The sequence below is a fragment of the Phodopus roborovskii genome, unplaced genomic scaffold, assembly GCF_943737965.1.
Source record: "Phodopus roborovskii unplaced genomic scaffold, PHOROB, whole genome shotgun sequence".
NCBI lineage: Eukaryota > Metazoa > Chordata > Mammalia > Rodentia > Cricetidae > Phodopus > Phodopus roborovskii.
Window position 1 is genome coordinate 74297002 of NW_026126418.1, and position 12520 is coordinate 74309521.

General features: G+C 45.3%; 1 pseudogene; it reads right to left on the reverse strand.

The window, feature by feature from the left end:
• Positions 1 to 3713: 3713 nt before the first annotated feature.
• On the reverse strand, positions 3714 to 4194 carry LOC127221937 (60S ribosomal protein L21-like; annotated as a pseudogene).
• Positions 4195 to 12520: the final 8326 nt, after the last annotated feature.

Genomic DNA, 12520 nt, shown 5'->3' on the forward strand with positions numbered 1-12520 from the left:
GCACAGCTTCCATCCCTGACCCTGTGGCCATTTGAATGTGGTTCTATTAGAAAAATATACTTAGGAAAGAAGACTGATTAACATGCCATTTGTCAACCAGTCCCTTATCTGTAGTGATGACTTTGAATAGGACATTATCATTGTCAATTATTTTCTTTTTTGTTTTTGTTTTTCAAGACAGGGTTTCTCTGTGTAGCCCTGGCTGTCCTGGAATTCCTTCTGTAGACCAGGCTGACCTCAAACTCACAGAGATCCACCTGCCTCAGCATTCCAAGTACTGGGATTGAAGGTGTGTGCTACCACCACCCAGAATCAATTATTTTCAAAATGCTCACAATCACTCTTCCATGTTGTATGAACGATGCTTTGCAGCCTGACTCTGATGAGCCTTGAGTAGAATAGAACACAATGTGAAAAGTCCCAATCCAGACCTCATGAGGTCTTGCAGCCTCTGTGCTTGCCCTATGTGAACTCTTCTCCTGCTGGGGTCAGTAGCCAGCTCTTCCTGCCAGGCATATGGGACCATCAAAGATCAGCCAGCCCTTCTTAAGCAGCTTCATGAATGACTTCAACAGAAGAACTGGCCAGCTGAGCCCAACCCAAATTTCTGACCCACTGAGTATCCAGGGCTATTAACCACTGCTGCATCTCTCCAATCTCTGAAAGAAACTTAATTTTAAAAAAAGATTTAAAAACATTTTTGCACATATAAGTGTTTTGCCTATGTGCCACATGCATGTCTGAGCAGACCTGAAGAGGGCATGGGAAATGGAGTTACAGATGGTTGTGAGCTGCCATGTGGGGACTAGACACTAAACCCAGGTCCTCTACAAGAGCAGCAAGTGATTTTAGCCACTAGTCACTTTTGTGGCTCCTCTCAGAAGAAACTTAAGAGGACTTGCTTTGGCAGTGCTATCTACAATTGTGTCTCCTGCCGGATTGGCAGGGTCGGCACAGAGACCACCATTAGCCATTCCTAAACTCTGCTGGGTCAAAAGGCTCACATGGAAAAATGCCTCGCACAGCAGCCTAGATCCTTCTAGATCTGTTTTTTTGCCCTGGGTCTCAAAAGGAGCACCCTGACAGGATACCTGGTAAATGCTTTAGGAAAACTCACTCAGAATATGTTTTGTCTTCAAAATCCCAAAAAATGGGGCAGGAGAAATAGCTTAGTGGTTAAGAGCACTAGCTGCTCTTCCAGAAGACCTGAGTGAGTTCTAGCACCCACTTGATGGTTTGCAACCGTCTGTCACTCTAGCTCTCCAAAGGCTTGCTGAGCATGGTGTTCTTTTTATTGAGAAGGAATATAAAGTAACATACTTATTTCATATCCCAGCATTCTTCTAGATTCCTGGTTTATGGGTCACTCCATTAATGTGGCAGAATCCTGACTCTCTATGGGGTCTATATGTCACTCTCTAGCTCATGTGTCTTCCTAAGGTATCTTAAGAGGACAAAGAATGTGTCCACTGAGCACAGCAGCCCTCACCATTTAGTCAGAGCCATGTGACTACCCTCAAGAGTGGGTCTGTTGATGCTCCCTCATAGAAGGGCTGACTTGGGGAGAGTCATTAGACACTCACCTGAGATTCCAGCCATGCTTTCCTACACTCCCTCCCAGCTGAATGTCACTCAGCCCAGCTGTGTGTGATCATGTGGCTTCTGTGTATAAAACATTGGGTGGTGACTAAAGGGGAGATTCTATGCAGCTATGGGGAAGCCATCATCTATGTTGGGGTGAAACTTCTTGGAGGTGTATCTGTTCTGGAGTTACCCATAGTCCTGTAAGTGCTCAGGCTTTGGAAATAGGTCCAGGAAACTCATCAAGCTCATGTACACTTGTACTCTTACCTGTCTGTGATTGCCTACCTAGGGTTGAAAGGTATTTGCATCTCCCAAGAAAAAGTCCATACAGCAGCACCTATAGCATCTGCTACTTCCTGTTGAACACTATGATTGTTGAAGAATGGCTCTTCCATGGTGCCTTGGCAGATTGCACAATTCACACAGACTGTGGCATACACATTTGAGTGACAGCATATCTGAGACTTGGAAGAATGCCCTATAATCCTTCTGGAGTGCAGGAAGATGGGAGTTTGTGGCCCTGCCTTGAGAGAGACCATCTGCCACTCTCCTCTTTCTTGGGAGATACATGAGGCAGTTTCTTTATCACCTCCCAGGTTCTGAGATAGTATGAGTCTTCCAAGGGCAACCTCTCAGAACTAAACTACAGAATCTGCTCCACAAACAGCATAGCCATAGTCTAGATTCAGCTCCTAGAAACGGGGGAGAAGGGGCCCCCACAGTGGTCAATGACCTCTTCCACTTGGGTGTGACTCTTTTTGATAACTGAGATGACAGCCATGGGGACCCAGTATTTTTTAGCTACTCTTCTTTTTGCTAAAGTAATTAACTCAATCTAAACTGGTACTAACACAGTCTACCAACATCATGGGCCAATATGAGGTTTCAAGACAATCAGGATCTCTGTGAATGATGGGTTGGAGATGTAGTTCAATTGACAGAATGCCAACCTAGTATACACAAGGTCCTAAGTTCAATTCCCCAGCACTGCATAAATTGAATAAATCGGGTATGGTGCAGCATGTAATCCTAGACTCCAGGAGGCAGAGGCAGAGTAATCAGCAGTCAGCAATTCAAAGTCATCCTCAGCTACAGAGCAAGTTTAAGGATAGCCTGGGCAGAAAAAGATCGTGGCGAATGAGACTATGAGACTGAAAGTGAGAAAGTTCCAGGGCAAGACCAAAAAAAAATGTGTATGATTGACCACATTAAGTTGGAGCAAATTGCTTTTGGTAGCTGTGTTTGTTGTTCTTTAGTTACAGTTATAAGAATAAAAGGTGGAGAAGGAGTGGGGGTGAGTGGTCCTGGGTGAGGGTCCCAAGGTAAGGGGCCACGTGGGAGAGCAGAGCAGGTTGCACAGCCGGTGAGGGTGACCCAGGCGGGAGGGAATAACAGCCAGGCAGATAGCTTAAATGAGGAGTTTATTTAGAAAAGGGAGTGAGGGAGAAGGAAGAGACATAGAGGCACTGGGAACAGAAGAGGGGAGAGAAGAAGAGAGGGGTAGCTAGTGGCCAACTGAAAGCAGAAGAGGGAGGAAGGGAGAGAGAGAGAGAGGGAGGGAGGAGGAGAGGGAGAGAGGGCAGGGGTCTGACTTTTAAAGGGGTCCTTTACACCTGCCTGCAGACTAGTACTCATGGAACCCTGGGCTGGCCAAAGTACTGCCTGAGTGCATTCTGCCAGGTGACAGGGGCAGGCTAGTGTAATGCCTGAATCCTTACAGTGTTAGCTAGGGTTACCATTGCTATGATGAAACACCATAATCAAAGGCAAGTTGAGTGGAAAGGGTTTATTTGGCTAACACTTCAGCATTGCTCTTCATCAGTGAAGAAGGTCAAGATAGAAACTCCAACAGGGCAGGAACCTAGAGGCAGGAGCTGATGCAGAGGCCATAGATGGGTACTGCTTACTGGCTTGCTCCTCATGGCTTGCTCAACCTGTCTTCTTATAGAACCCAGGACAACCAGCCTATCAATCACTAATTAAGAAAATCCTCTACTGTCTATGTGTGTACATGGTAGGTAAGGCTCACCTCTGCATCTGGAGGCCAGAAGTCAATGTCGTGTCTTCCTTATTCACTCTCCAGCTTAATTTTTTTTTTTCAGTTCAGGTCTTTTATTTCTTTTTGTACATTAGACCACGAATTCATATGGAATGGGCTCCAGCAGCTCAGGCTCCTTCCTGTTAGTCCTCACAAAGTGTGCTTCTCTGGGTGGCACCGGCTGGCCCTTCAGCTGAAGCCAGGAGTCCTTCTCCTTGGCTTCCTTTTTCTTCTGGTCATTCTCCTTTACCAGGAAGCTGTCCCTGCTCTTGGAGTGCTTGATGTGCTCAATCCACACGTTAATCCTCTTCCTCTTGGAAAGAATCTTGCCGGTAACGTGCTTGTTTACAATGATGCCCACAGCATGCCAGGTGACATTGTAGACTCTTCCTGTCTTGCCATGGTAACACTTGTGGGGCATTCCTTTTTGAACGGGTCCCATCCCCTTGATGTCTACAGTATCACCCTTCTTGTAGATTCGCATGTATGTGGCCAACGGGGCACCACCATGCTTCCTAAAGGCCGAGAGATCATGTAGCGAGTGCCCTCCTCTTTCCCTTGGTGTTTGCCATTTTGGCGAGTTCCGCCAAAAAGCTCCTCCTGCTTAATTTTTGATACAAAGTTTCTCACTGAACCCTGAGCTGGTTGATTCTGCAAGACTAGCTGGGCAGGGATCCCCCTGTGTTTACTTCCCCATCATTGGGATCAGAGTTTGAACTCAAGTCCCTATGCTTGCACAACTAGCTTTTTGTGGACTGAGCCATCTCCCCCTCCTCACACATTTTCATTCTGTAAATGCTTCCTGCACCTAGTCCTTGCAGGGGCCACTGCCACCCATGTTTTCTCCCTAGACAGTGCTGCAGTAGGCTTTCATCAAAATCATTGGTGGATGAACACTTACCTACACATGGTGCTGAGGCACATCTCAGAAACATCTCAGAAGCTTAAAATCAGCTTTGGACCCAGGTGATTAAAAAAAAAAAAAAAAAAACCAAAAACAAAACCAGATCCAGGATATGCAGGCACCTTCCCTAAACAGGCTGACTCTTCCAGGCCCAAGAACACTTGGCTGCCCCATGAACAAGCTAACCAGTGTAAGGAGAAGGTAGAAGCATCAGGAGGTGGCCCACCTAGTCACTGTGGTCTTTAATCTTGATCGTCAACTTGACTGAACTGAAACAGCGTACAGGAGAGGTAAAATGCACCTCTGGGTGTCTGTGAGAATGTTTCCAGAAACAGGTGAGAGAAGCTCTAGCCAGCTGAGTGTGAGTAGCCCCACTCTCCCATGATGCCTCTGTAAGTGAGCCATAATAAATCCTTCACCTAAGTTATTTCTGGTGAGGAGGTCAAAACCAGGGTTCTCATGGGGAATGCAGAGCCCAACCCAGGACCATGCAACCCAGGACCATGCCTCCTCAAATCTCACTGATGAAACAGCTTGATTCCAAGGTTTTGTTTTGTTTTGTTGTTTTATTTCCAGAAACGGTTTCCCTTGTGTAGCTGTGGCTGTCCTGGAACTCTCTATGTAGATCATGCTGACCTCAAACTCACAGAGATCTGCCTGCCTCTGCCTCCTGAGTGGTGGGATCAAAGGTGTGTGCCACCACTGCCTGGCTTGACTCCATTTTAAGATCAGTAGCCATCTTGTTACAAGATCAGTAAGTTTGTTTCTGTTTACTACTGTAAAACTTGAGTTTGACTGTGCTTTGACCTATTTCTGGTTTTTGACATGTCCCACACCCTATAAGATGACCTCCACCCTCATAAAATAAGATATTCTGCCAAGTTCCTACCCAATCAGAATTCCCTTGGAAACCCCCTAACCTTGCAGCCTGGGGCTGTAAAAACCCTCTTCTATGTTCCAGGCTTTCTTCTCAAATCCCTACATTTTGGGAGAGGCGGTGGCTGGACCGGCTATATTGTACACATAAAATAAAGCTTGCTTAATTCAACTAAAAAACTATTTGGGTCTGCAGTCTTTAATCTTCTTCGGTGGGATTAAACTCATCTCAGGCCACTCCTAGCAGCCTTGGAGTTTTTCTGATACTTGTATGTGCCAGGAGCTGTGCCTCCACCCTCAAGGCTTTGTATGTGCTGTTCCCTCTGCCTGAAATGCTATTCCTTTTTTAAAAACTCTTTTCTTAGCTAGTTAACAAGATTCACCAACAGGCTTCTCTCAAATGTCACTTTCCCTGCCCCACCCCTGTCCCCAAGGGATCAGGTTTCTCAGCCTAAAGCCTGCTTGCTGTGTTTATCACTGGGGTCCCAGTACCTAGCACATATTCAGCATATAAATGACATTGGTCATCACTCTGCCTCACACCACGCCAAAGTGCTTGTCTTTGATGAATTTGTATAATCTCTAACCCCAGGAATGTTTCTTATGATAAAAACAGAGAACAGTAGTACTTGACCTTAGCAGTCAGCTGTGTCATCACAACCAAGTAAGTGAGGCAGTTAGTTAACTTACAGAAAGAAAAGGTTTAGAACAGATTTGATGGTGCACACCTTTGATCCCAGCTCTTGTGGGGTGGTGGTGAAGGAGGATCCATAGTCCAAGGTCACCTCAGGTTATTGGGTTCCAAGAGAGCCTGTTTCAGAGGAGATGAGGATGTATATGAGTGAGTTTATGCATCTAAGTTTGGGAGGTCCCAAGTGCAAAATCAGGTAGCCCACTGGCTTGTCCTCTGGTGATGGGGTCACATCTTGACAGGAACATCTCAAAGGGAGAGTCTCATAATCCCTGTGAGACCGTGTGCCTACTCAGTAACCTAAGAATGCCCCCATTAGACCCCACTTCTTGATCCACCACCACCCTGGGCACCAAGCACCCACTTCACCCAGCAGTCCCTCTGAGGACTCAAGAAATAAAGCACAGTGTGACCGGGGACCCGCACCTGTTAACTGCTGCAGAAGTGACAGCTGTCATTGTTCAAATTATATGCTGAACACACAGGTCCCCTTCAAATTTCAGTCATATTCTGATGCTATCAGTCCATCTCTAAAAGCAGGGCCCTTATCCAGGGGCAGGTTCCAAAGCCTACAGCTGAGGACTGCCCCCAGATGCTGGCAAGCATCCAAGGCAATCAACCCAGGGAGCCAGTGGGCTGACCTCACCTTTGTCAACTCTAGCAATATTCTGTGAAAGAGCCTTCTAAATGTGGCATTTGTAGCAGAATCTGCCTCCAGGTTGGGTGAAATGAGTTCTACTGCCTCCCTGTGGCCACAGGTAGAACCCATATTTCTTAGCTTGAAACCAAATGTAACAAACCTAACACATGAGCTGCAGCTATTGTGAGCCGTTTTCTCATTTAATTGTTCTCTGGGTTGGGCTACAAGTATTAGAAATGCAAAAGAAATTGGTCAGTAACACACACCTTTAATCCTAGCACTCAGGAGGTGTAGACAGGATCTCTGTGAGTTTGAGGCCAGCTTGGTCTACACAGACAATTCCAAGACAGCTAGGGCTACACACAAACAAAAAAAGTAAATATAAATAAGCCTAGCATATGGCCCCTTATTTTCTAACTACTTACATCTTATTGTTATCTCATTAAATATTAAGTATTCAATAGCTGGGCAGTGGTGGCACACACCTTTCTTTAATCCCAGTACTCAGGAGACAGAGGCAGGTGGATCTCTGAGTTAGAGGCCAGTCTGGTCTATAGGACAGTCTCCAAAGCTTCAGAGAAACCCTGTCTAAAACACACACACACAAACACACACAAACACACACACACACACACACACACACACACACGGTATCTACAGGTAGGTGATAAATATGCACGTGTATTACTATGTAATGCATATTTATTTGCTCTGCATTTTTGTTTGTTTGTTTGTTTTTGGAGACAGTCTCACTACAGAGCCCTGGCTATCCTGGAACTCACTCTGTAGTTCAGGCAGAGATCCACCTCTGCCTCCTGAGTGGCAGGGATTCAAGGTGGCACCACCGCTGCCCAGCAAGGAAAATAATGCCATGGTTGGGGTCACACAAATGAGGAACTCTATTAAAGGGTTACATCATTAGGAAAGTTAAGAACCACTGCTCTGGAGGAACCAAACTCTGGTTCTCTGCAACAGCACTCTTAAGTGCTGAGCAGTTTTTCCAGCCCCTTGTGTTTGGTGGTTGTTGTTGATTTTTAGGCATAAGATTTCATGAAGCCTAGGCTCACTTCCAACTTATTATGTAGACTAGGATGACCCTGGTCCTTCTGCCTCACCTCCCAAGTGCTAGGACCATATAAGACACTGTACCACATCAGAAATTTTTTTTGGTTTTGTTTTTTTTTTTTTTCAGTGTAGCCTGGCTGTCCTGGAACTCACTCTGTAGAGAAGGCTGACCTCAAACTCAGAGATCCACCAGTTGCCTTCTTCCCTCTTCATTGCCCCCCTCTTACTGGCCTCCTGAATGAGCCTGTTGCCACCAGGCTCTGTTGAAAGACTCCACTTCCTGTTGTTGAATTTTGCTCACTCATACAGTTTGACACCCAAGACACAAAATGTTCATTTGATTGAGACCAGGTTTCTCTGTGTGCCCTGGCTGTGCTGGAACTAGCTCTGTAGACTAAGCTGGCCTTGAACCCACAGAGATCCACCTGTCTGCCTCCCGAGTGCTGAAATTAAAGGTGTGTGCCACCACTGCCCAGACTTTTAGAAACTTTTTACTCAGTGTATTAAAGTGTGTGATGTAAGGGTGGGCACAAACATATGCTGAAGCACATGTGTAAAAGAAGTCTGCTGGGTGGTGGTTAAAGCATTGTTATGTCATGTATGAGTGTGTGCGTGTTTGTGAGCAAATGCCCCAACATGAAGTAGAGCCTTTCAACAGAGCCTGGTGGCAAAAGGTGTATTCAGGAAGCCAGGGAAAGAGGGAAGACAAATGGTGGTTGGTACTATAACCTGATAGCAGTCCCCCATTTCACCACCAGCCCAGACACATCTGAATAGGCAGGAAGGGCTGAGTACGTTAGCTTAGTGTTTGCCTATCTGTGAGGAAGACACAGAGAAGACCATGGCATCGACAAGTTGTGATTAAAGGGTAAAGAGAAAGTAGATGAGACCCACAAACAGCTCAGCATGTCTCCCATGTGCACAGGCAAGACAGCAATTCCTTTCCCCATTTGCACAGTGCCAGAGGCATGGCTCTCTGGGTTAGGAAGCCTGAGCACCTGGAGAAGAAGAATCATTCATCAAAGCAAGGATGCTCTGAGATTTGGTGAGGCCTTAAGGAACTTCAGTGATGAAATCTAGCCTCAGAGCCCCAATGTTCCAAAGTCAAAGCAATGGCCACCCTTTGATGTTCACATTAATACTTAGAAAACTGTGGGTTGACCCAGCAGTGGTGCTGTACACCTTTAATCCCAGTACGCAGGAGGTAGAGGCAGGCAGATCTCAGTGAGTTTGAGGCCAGCCCTCTCTATAAAGCCAGTTCCAGGACAGCCAGGGCTGGCTACACAGAGAAATCCTGTCTTGAAAAAAAGAAAGAAAAACCAAACAAAAAAACCTAAGCCCTCCCCACCCAAAAAGAAAACCGAGGGAAAAGAATGGAAGGGGGGGTTTGAGGAAAGGAAAAATGTCATTTAGAAAAGTCTCTGAAGCCAGCTCCAGGAACTCAAATGTGACTAGGAAAATGACTAGTTAAAATGACAGTCATACAGAAGTCATACAGAACTTGATTGCCAAAGTAGCAATCATCTGGGTTCTACCACCTTAATTCTACCAAGACTTTTCAAAAGTGGATCCTGAACTGGGCAGTGGTGGCACACACCTTCAATTCCAGCACTCAGGAGGCAAAGGCAGGTGGATCTCTATTGAGTTTGAGGCCAACCTCAAAACTAGTTACAAAACTAGTGGGAGAAAAGGAAGAGAAGCCATGGTCACTGTCCACTGGTAAGCACAGAACCCCACTGTGTGCTGTCCTGGGCAAGGAACCCAGGGTGCTCCTATAGTTGGGAAAGCATTCATCATTAGTGTTGAGAAAGGATCAGAATTCCACAGCTGCTTCAGTTGTCTTTTTAGCCCTTCAGGAAACCAGTGGCTAGAGAAACAGATGTTCATCGGAAGCAGGGGTGCTCCCAGAGGCCATGGGTGGGGGTGGGGAAAACAGCGACCACAGCAAGGTTGCTCTAGCAGCATCTTTATTTACAAACAGCAATTTCCATTGACTTTATACCATAAAAAAGCCATTTACAAGCAAGAAACAAGAATTCAGAACGAAATTAAGCAGCACTGAAATATTCATGTCACAAACCTAAAGCAAAATGAATACAAGAGTAAAATATCATTTGAATAAATAAGGTCTTCAATTCATGCTATAAAATAATCCTTAATGGCAAGTTACTAGTTGATACAGCATCCGCTTAGCTAGCTTCATTTACTTCACGTGGTGATGAAGTGTGGCATTGTGAGGTTACCAGTTTATATTGCAAGATAATGACACCATGTGAAGTCATTCAAATTGCTCAGCCATTTGTAACGGAAGACTATGTTAGCCCTACTGCTAAAGTGGTAAGAGATGTTTCACATTAGGAAAACGGTCGTTCTCAGGGGAGGCAGGAGTTTACCTCAGGGCAGCAGCCTGGGACTTCACAGCATACTTGTCACTGAAGGGCGGTGAGAGGTCTGTGTGCTCAATCTGCCACTGAGCAGTGAGCGAGGCTTACTCCAGTAGCTAATCAGGAGCAGCTATAGCCCTGTATGTGCCAGATCCAGGGGCACCTGGATTTGGCAAGTCCTGGCAAACAGTGGGAACTCTGGCACTTACTGAAGACCACACATGTGACAACCATTACAAATCAGGAACAGAGTGAATGACTTCGCTGAACTTTCAGCTCAGCTGCACTGAGTATATGAAATCTATGATGTAAGAACTAGATAGTCTCATATAAAGAGTTTACATAATTTCCCAATACTTTCATATATAAAATTTAATAAATAACCCTGACCAGGCTAGAAGCACCATTCAAGGGGCATGAGCCCTTGGAAAATAGTTTAGATGTTGCATATTTGAGTCCCTTTCAGTGGAGGCTTCACAGGAAACCATTATAGAATTTAACAACAGTGATAACAAAAACATCACAGTAACAAGTGGAAAGCTTAAAATAAAACACATTAACCTAAAGCAGAGCTCATTCACATGGACCATTTCCCCTAGCCCTTGCTTCATGTTCCTGCAAATTCTCCCCGGAATCTAAGTTGTTAAAAATTAAAATCACACACAAAATATATGCAGGCTTAAGGTCTGGGCTAAGGTAAAACAAAAGAGGTGGTTATACTTGCTGTCGTTAGAAGAGACATACACTTAAACTCTGGAAAGATTTTTAAATTACCAATTTAGAGCTGGGTGGTGGCAGTGCATGCCTTTAATCCCAGCCCTCAGGAACCAGAGGCAGGTAGATCTCAGTGAGTTTGAGGCCAGTCTGGTCTACAGAGTGAGCTCCAAGACAGCCAAGACTATTATACAGAGAAATCCTGTCTCAAAAAAACAAAAACTAAACAAAAATTACCAATTTAGTCCTACAGTATATTCTGCTTAACAGTGAACTGACAGTATCCTTTCTGCTGTTCAAAAAAATAAAGAAGGAGGGAGGGGGAAAGGGAGGAGGGGAGAGGGAGGAGGAGAAAAAAGGAAGGAAGGAAGGAAGGAAGGAAGGAAGGAAGGAAGGAAGGAAGGAAGGGGAAAAAGCCACCACCAACAAAAAATTGCCAAGGCAGAGCAAATTAATTGGGAGAGTTTTCCACTGAACAGGAAAATTAATTCATAATTTTAATTGTATTTACAAATGGTTTATAAATGTATTTACAGCTTTAGTAGAAACAAGAGGGCAGAGGACTGACGAGAAGAAACATAAAGACTGAAAACCACAAGTGTTAGTGAAAGTATAAAGCATTTTCACAGTTTGTGCAATGGGGTAAGTGTCGCAGGGAAGGGTGTGGCTGTCTTCACATTGTCTGACATGGGAAGGTAGCTGAGAAGAGACTCAATTACGCACAGGCCTGTATGAAAGCAGGACATATTTCACTGTAAAGGATGTCTTCACATATTGTTTATCTTAGTGAACTTCTGCATCTGCTATAGCGAGAGACCTAACCTACAACTGTACAGGGACAGGCTTGCTGTCCACAAGGAGTCGCTCTAAGGAGTTACACAGTGAGCTTCAGGGAGAGAGGCCTGCTTGTGTGGCCAAGCTGGCTCTCCTGGTACATCCTCATGCAGCTAGGCACAACTGACTGCTACTGCCCTGTCTGCACAGAGAGCCCTCAGCAGCCAAGCCCACCGGCAGGCACCTACTGCAGACAGTACACAGACAGGCTATGCAGTGCTCTGCTGGCCCGGGCGCTGCCTCCCTCAAAGCCCTGTGAACTCTACAGTACTGTGTTATGGCTTGAGAATTCATTCTTAACACTGCTAGCAGTGGAGAGGGTAAAGTGTTAGCAACACGAATGGGAGCAAGCGCAACTTGCAATATGCGGAATCATGATTATTAAAAACTCAAATTGGTTTTCTGCCCCTAACAGTCCCATTACAATGTTTGAACCTGAACTGTACAATCAAAGCAATGTATATTTTTGTCAAAGACAATTTTGGATAAGTCACTCTTTGGTAAACTCAAACCAGCTAACAAGTTGACAAACACAAGAACTACATGTACATAAGTTCAGACAGACAGTAACAAGAGCCAGGACATGGGCATGCTGCCCAAGTGTGCCCCACCCATCACAGAAAGCCCTGGAAGCATCTCAGAAGACCCCAGGCCTAAGTGAAAAGGAGGCTCCTTCCCTGAGCTTGACGTCTCATGTCCTTAGATTTGGGGCCTTTCTTGTCACAAACTTAACTGGTATCACTACACAAAAAAAATTTTTTTTGCATTTAATTCTCAAAAAGAGAAAGCA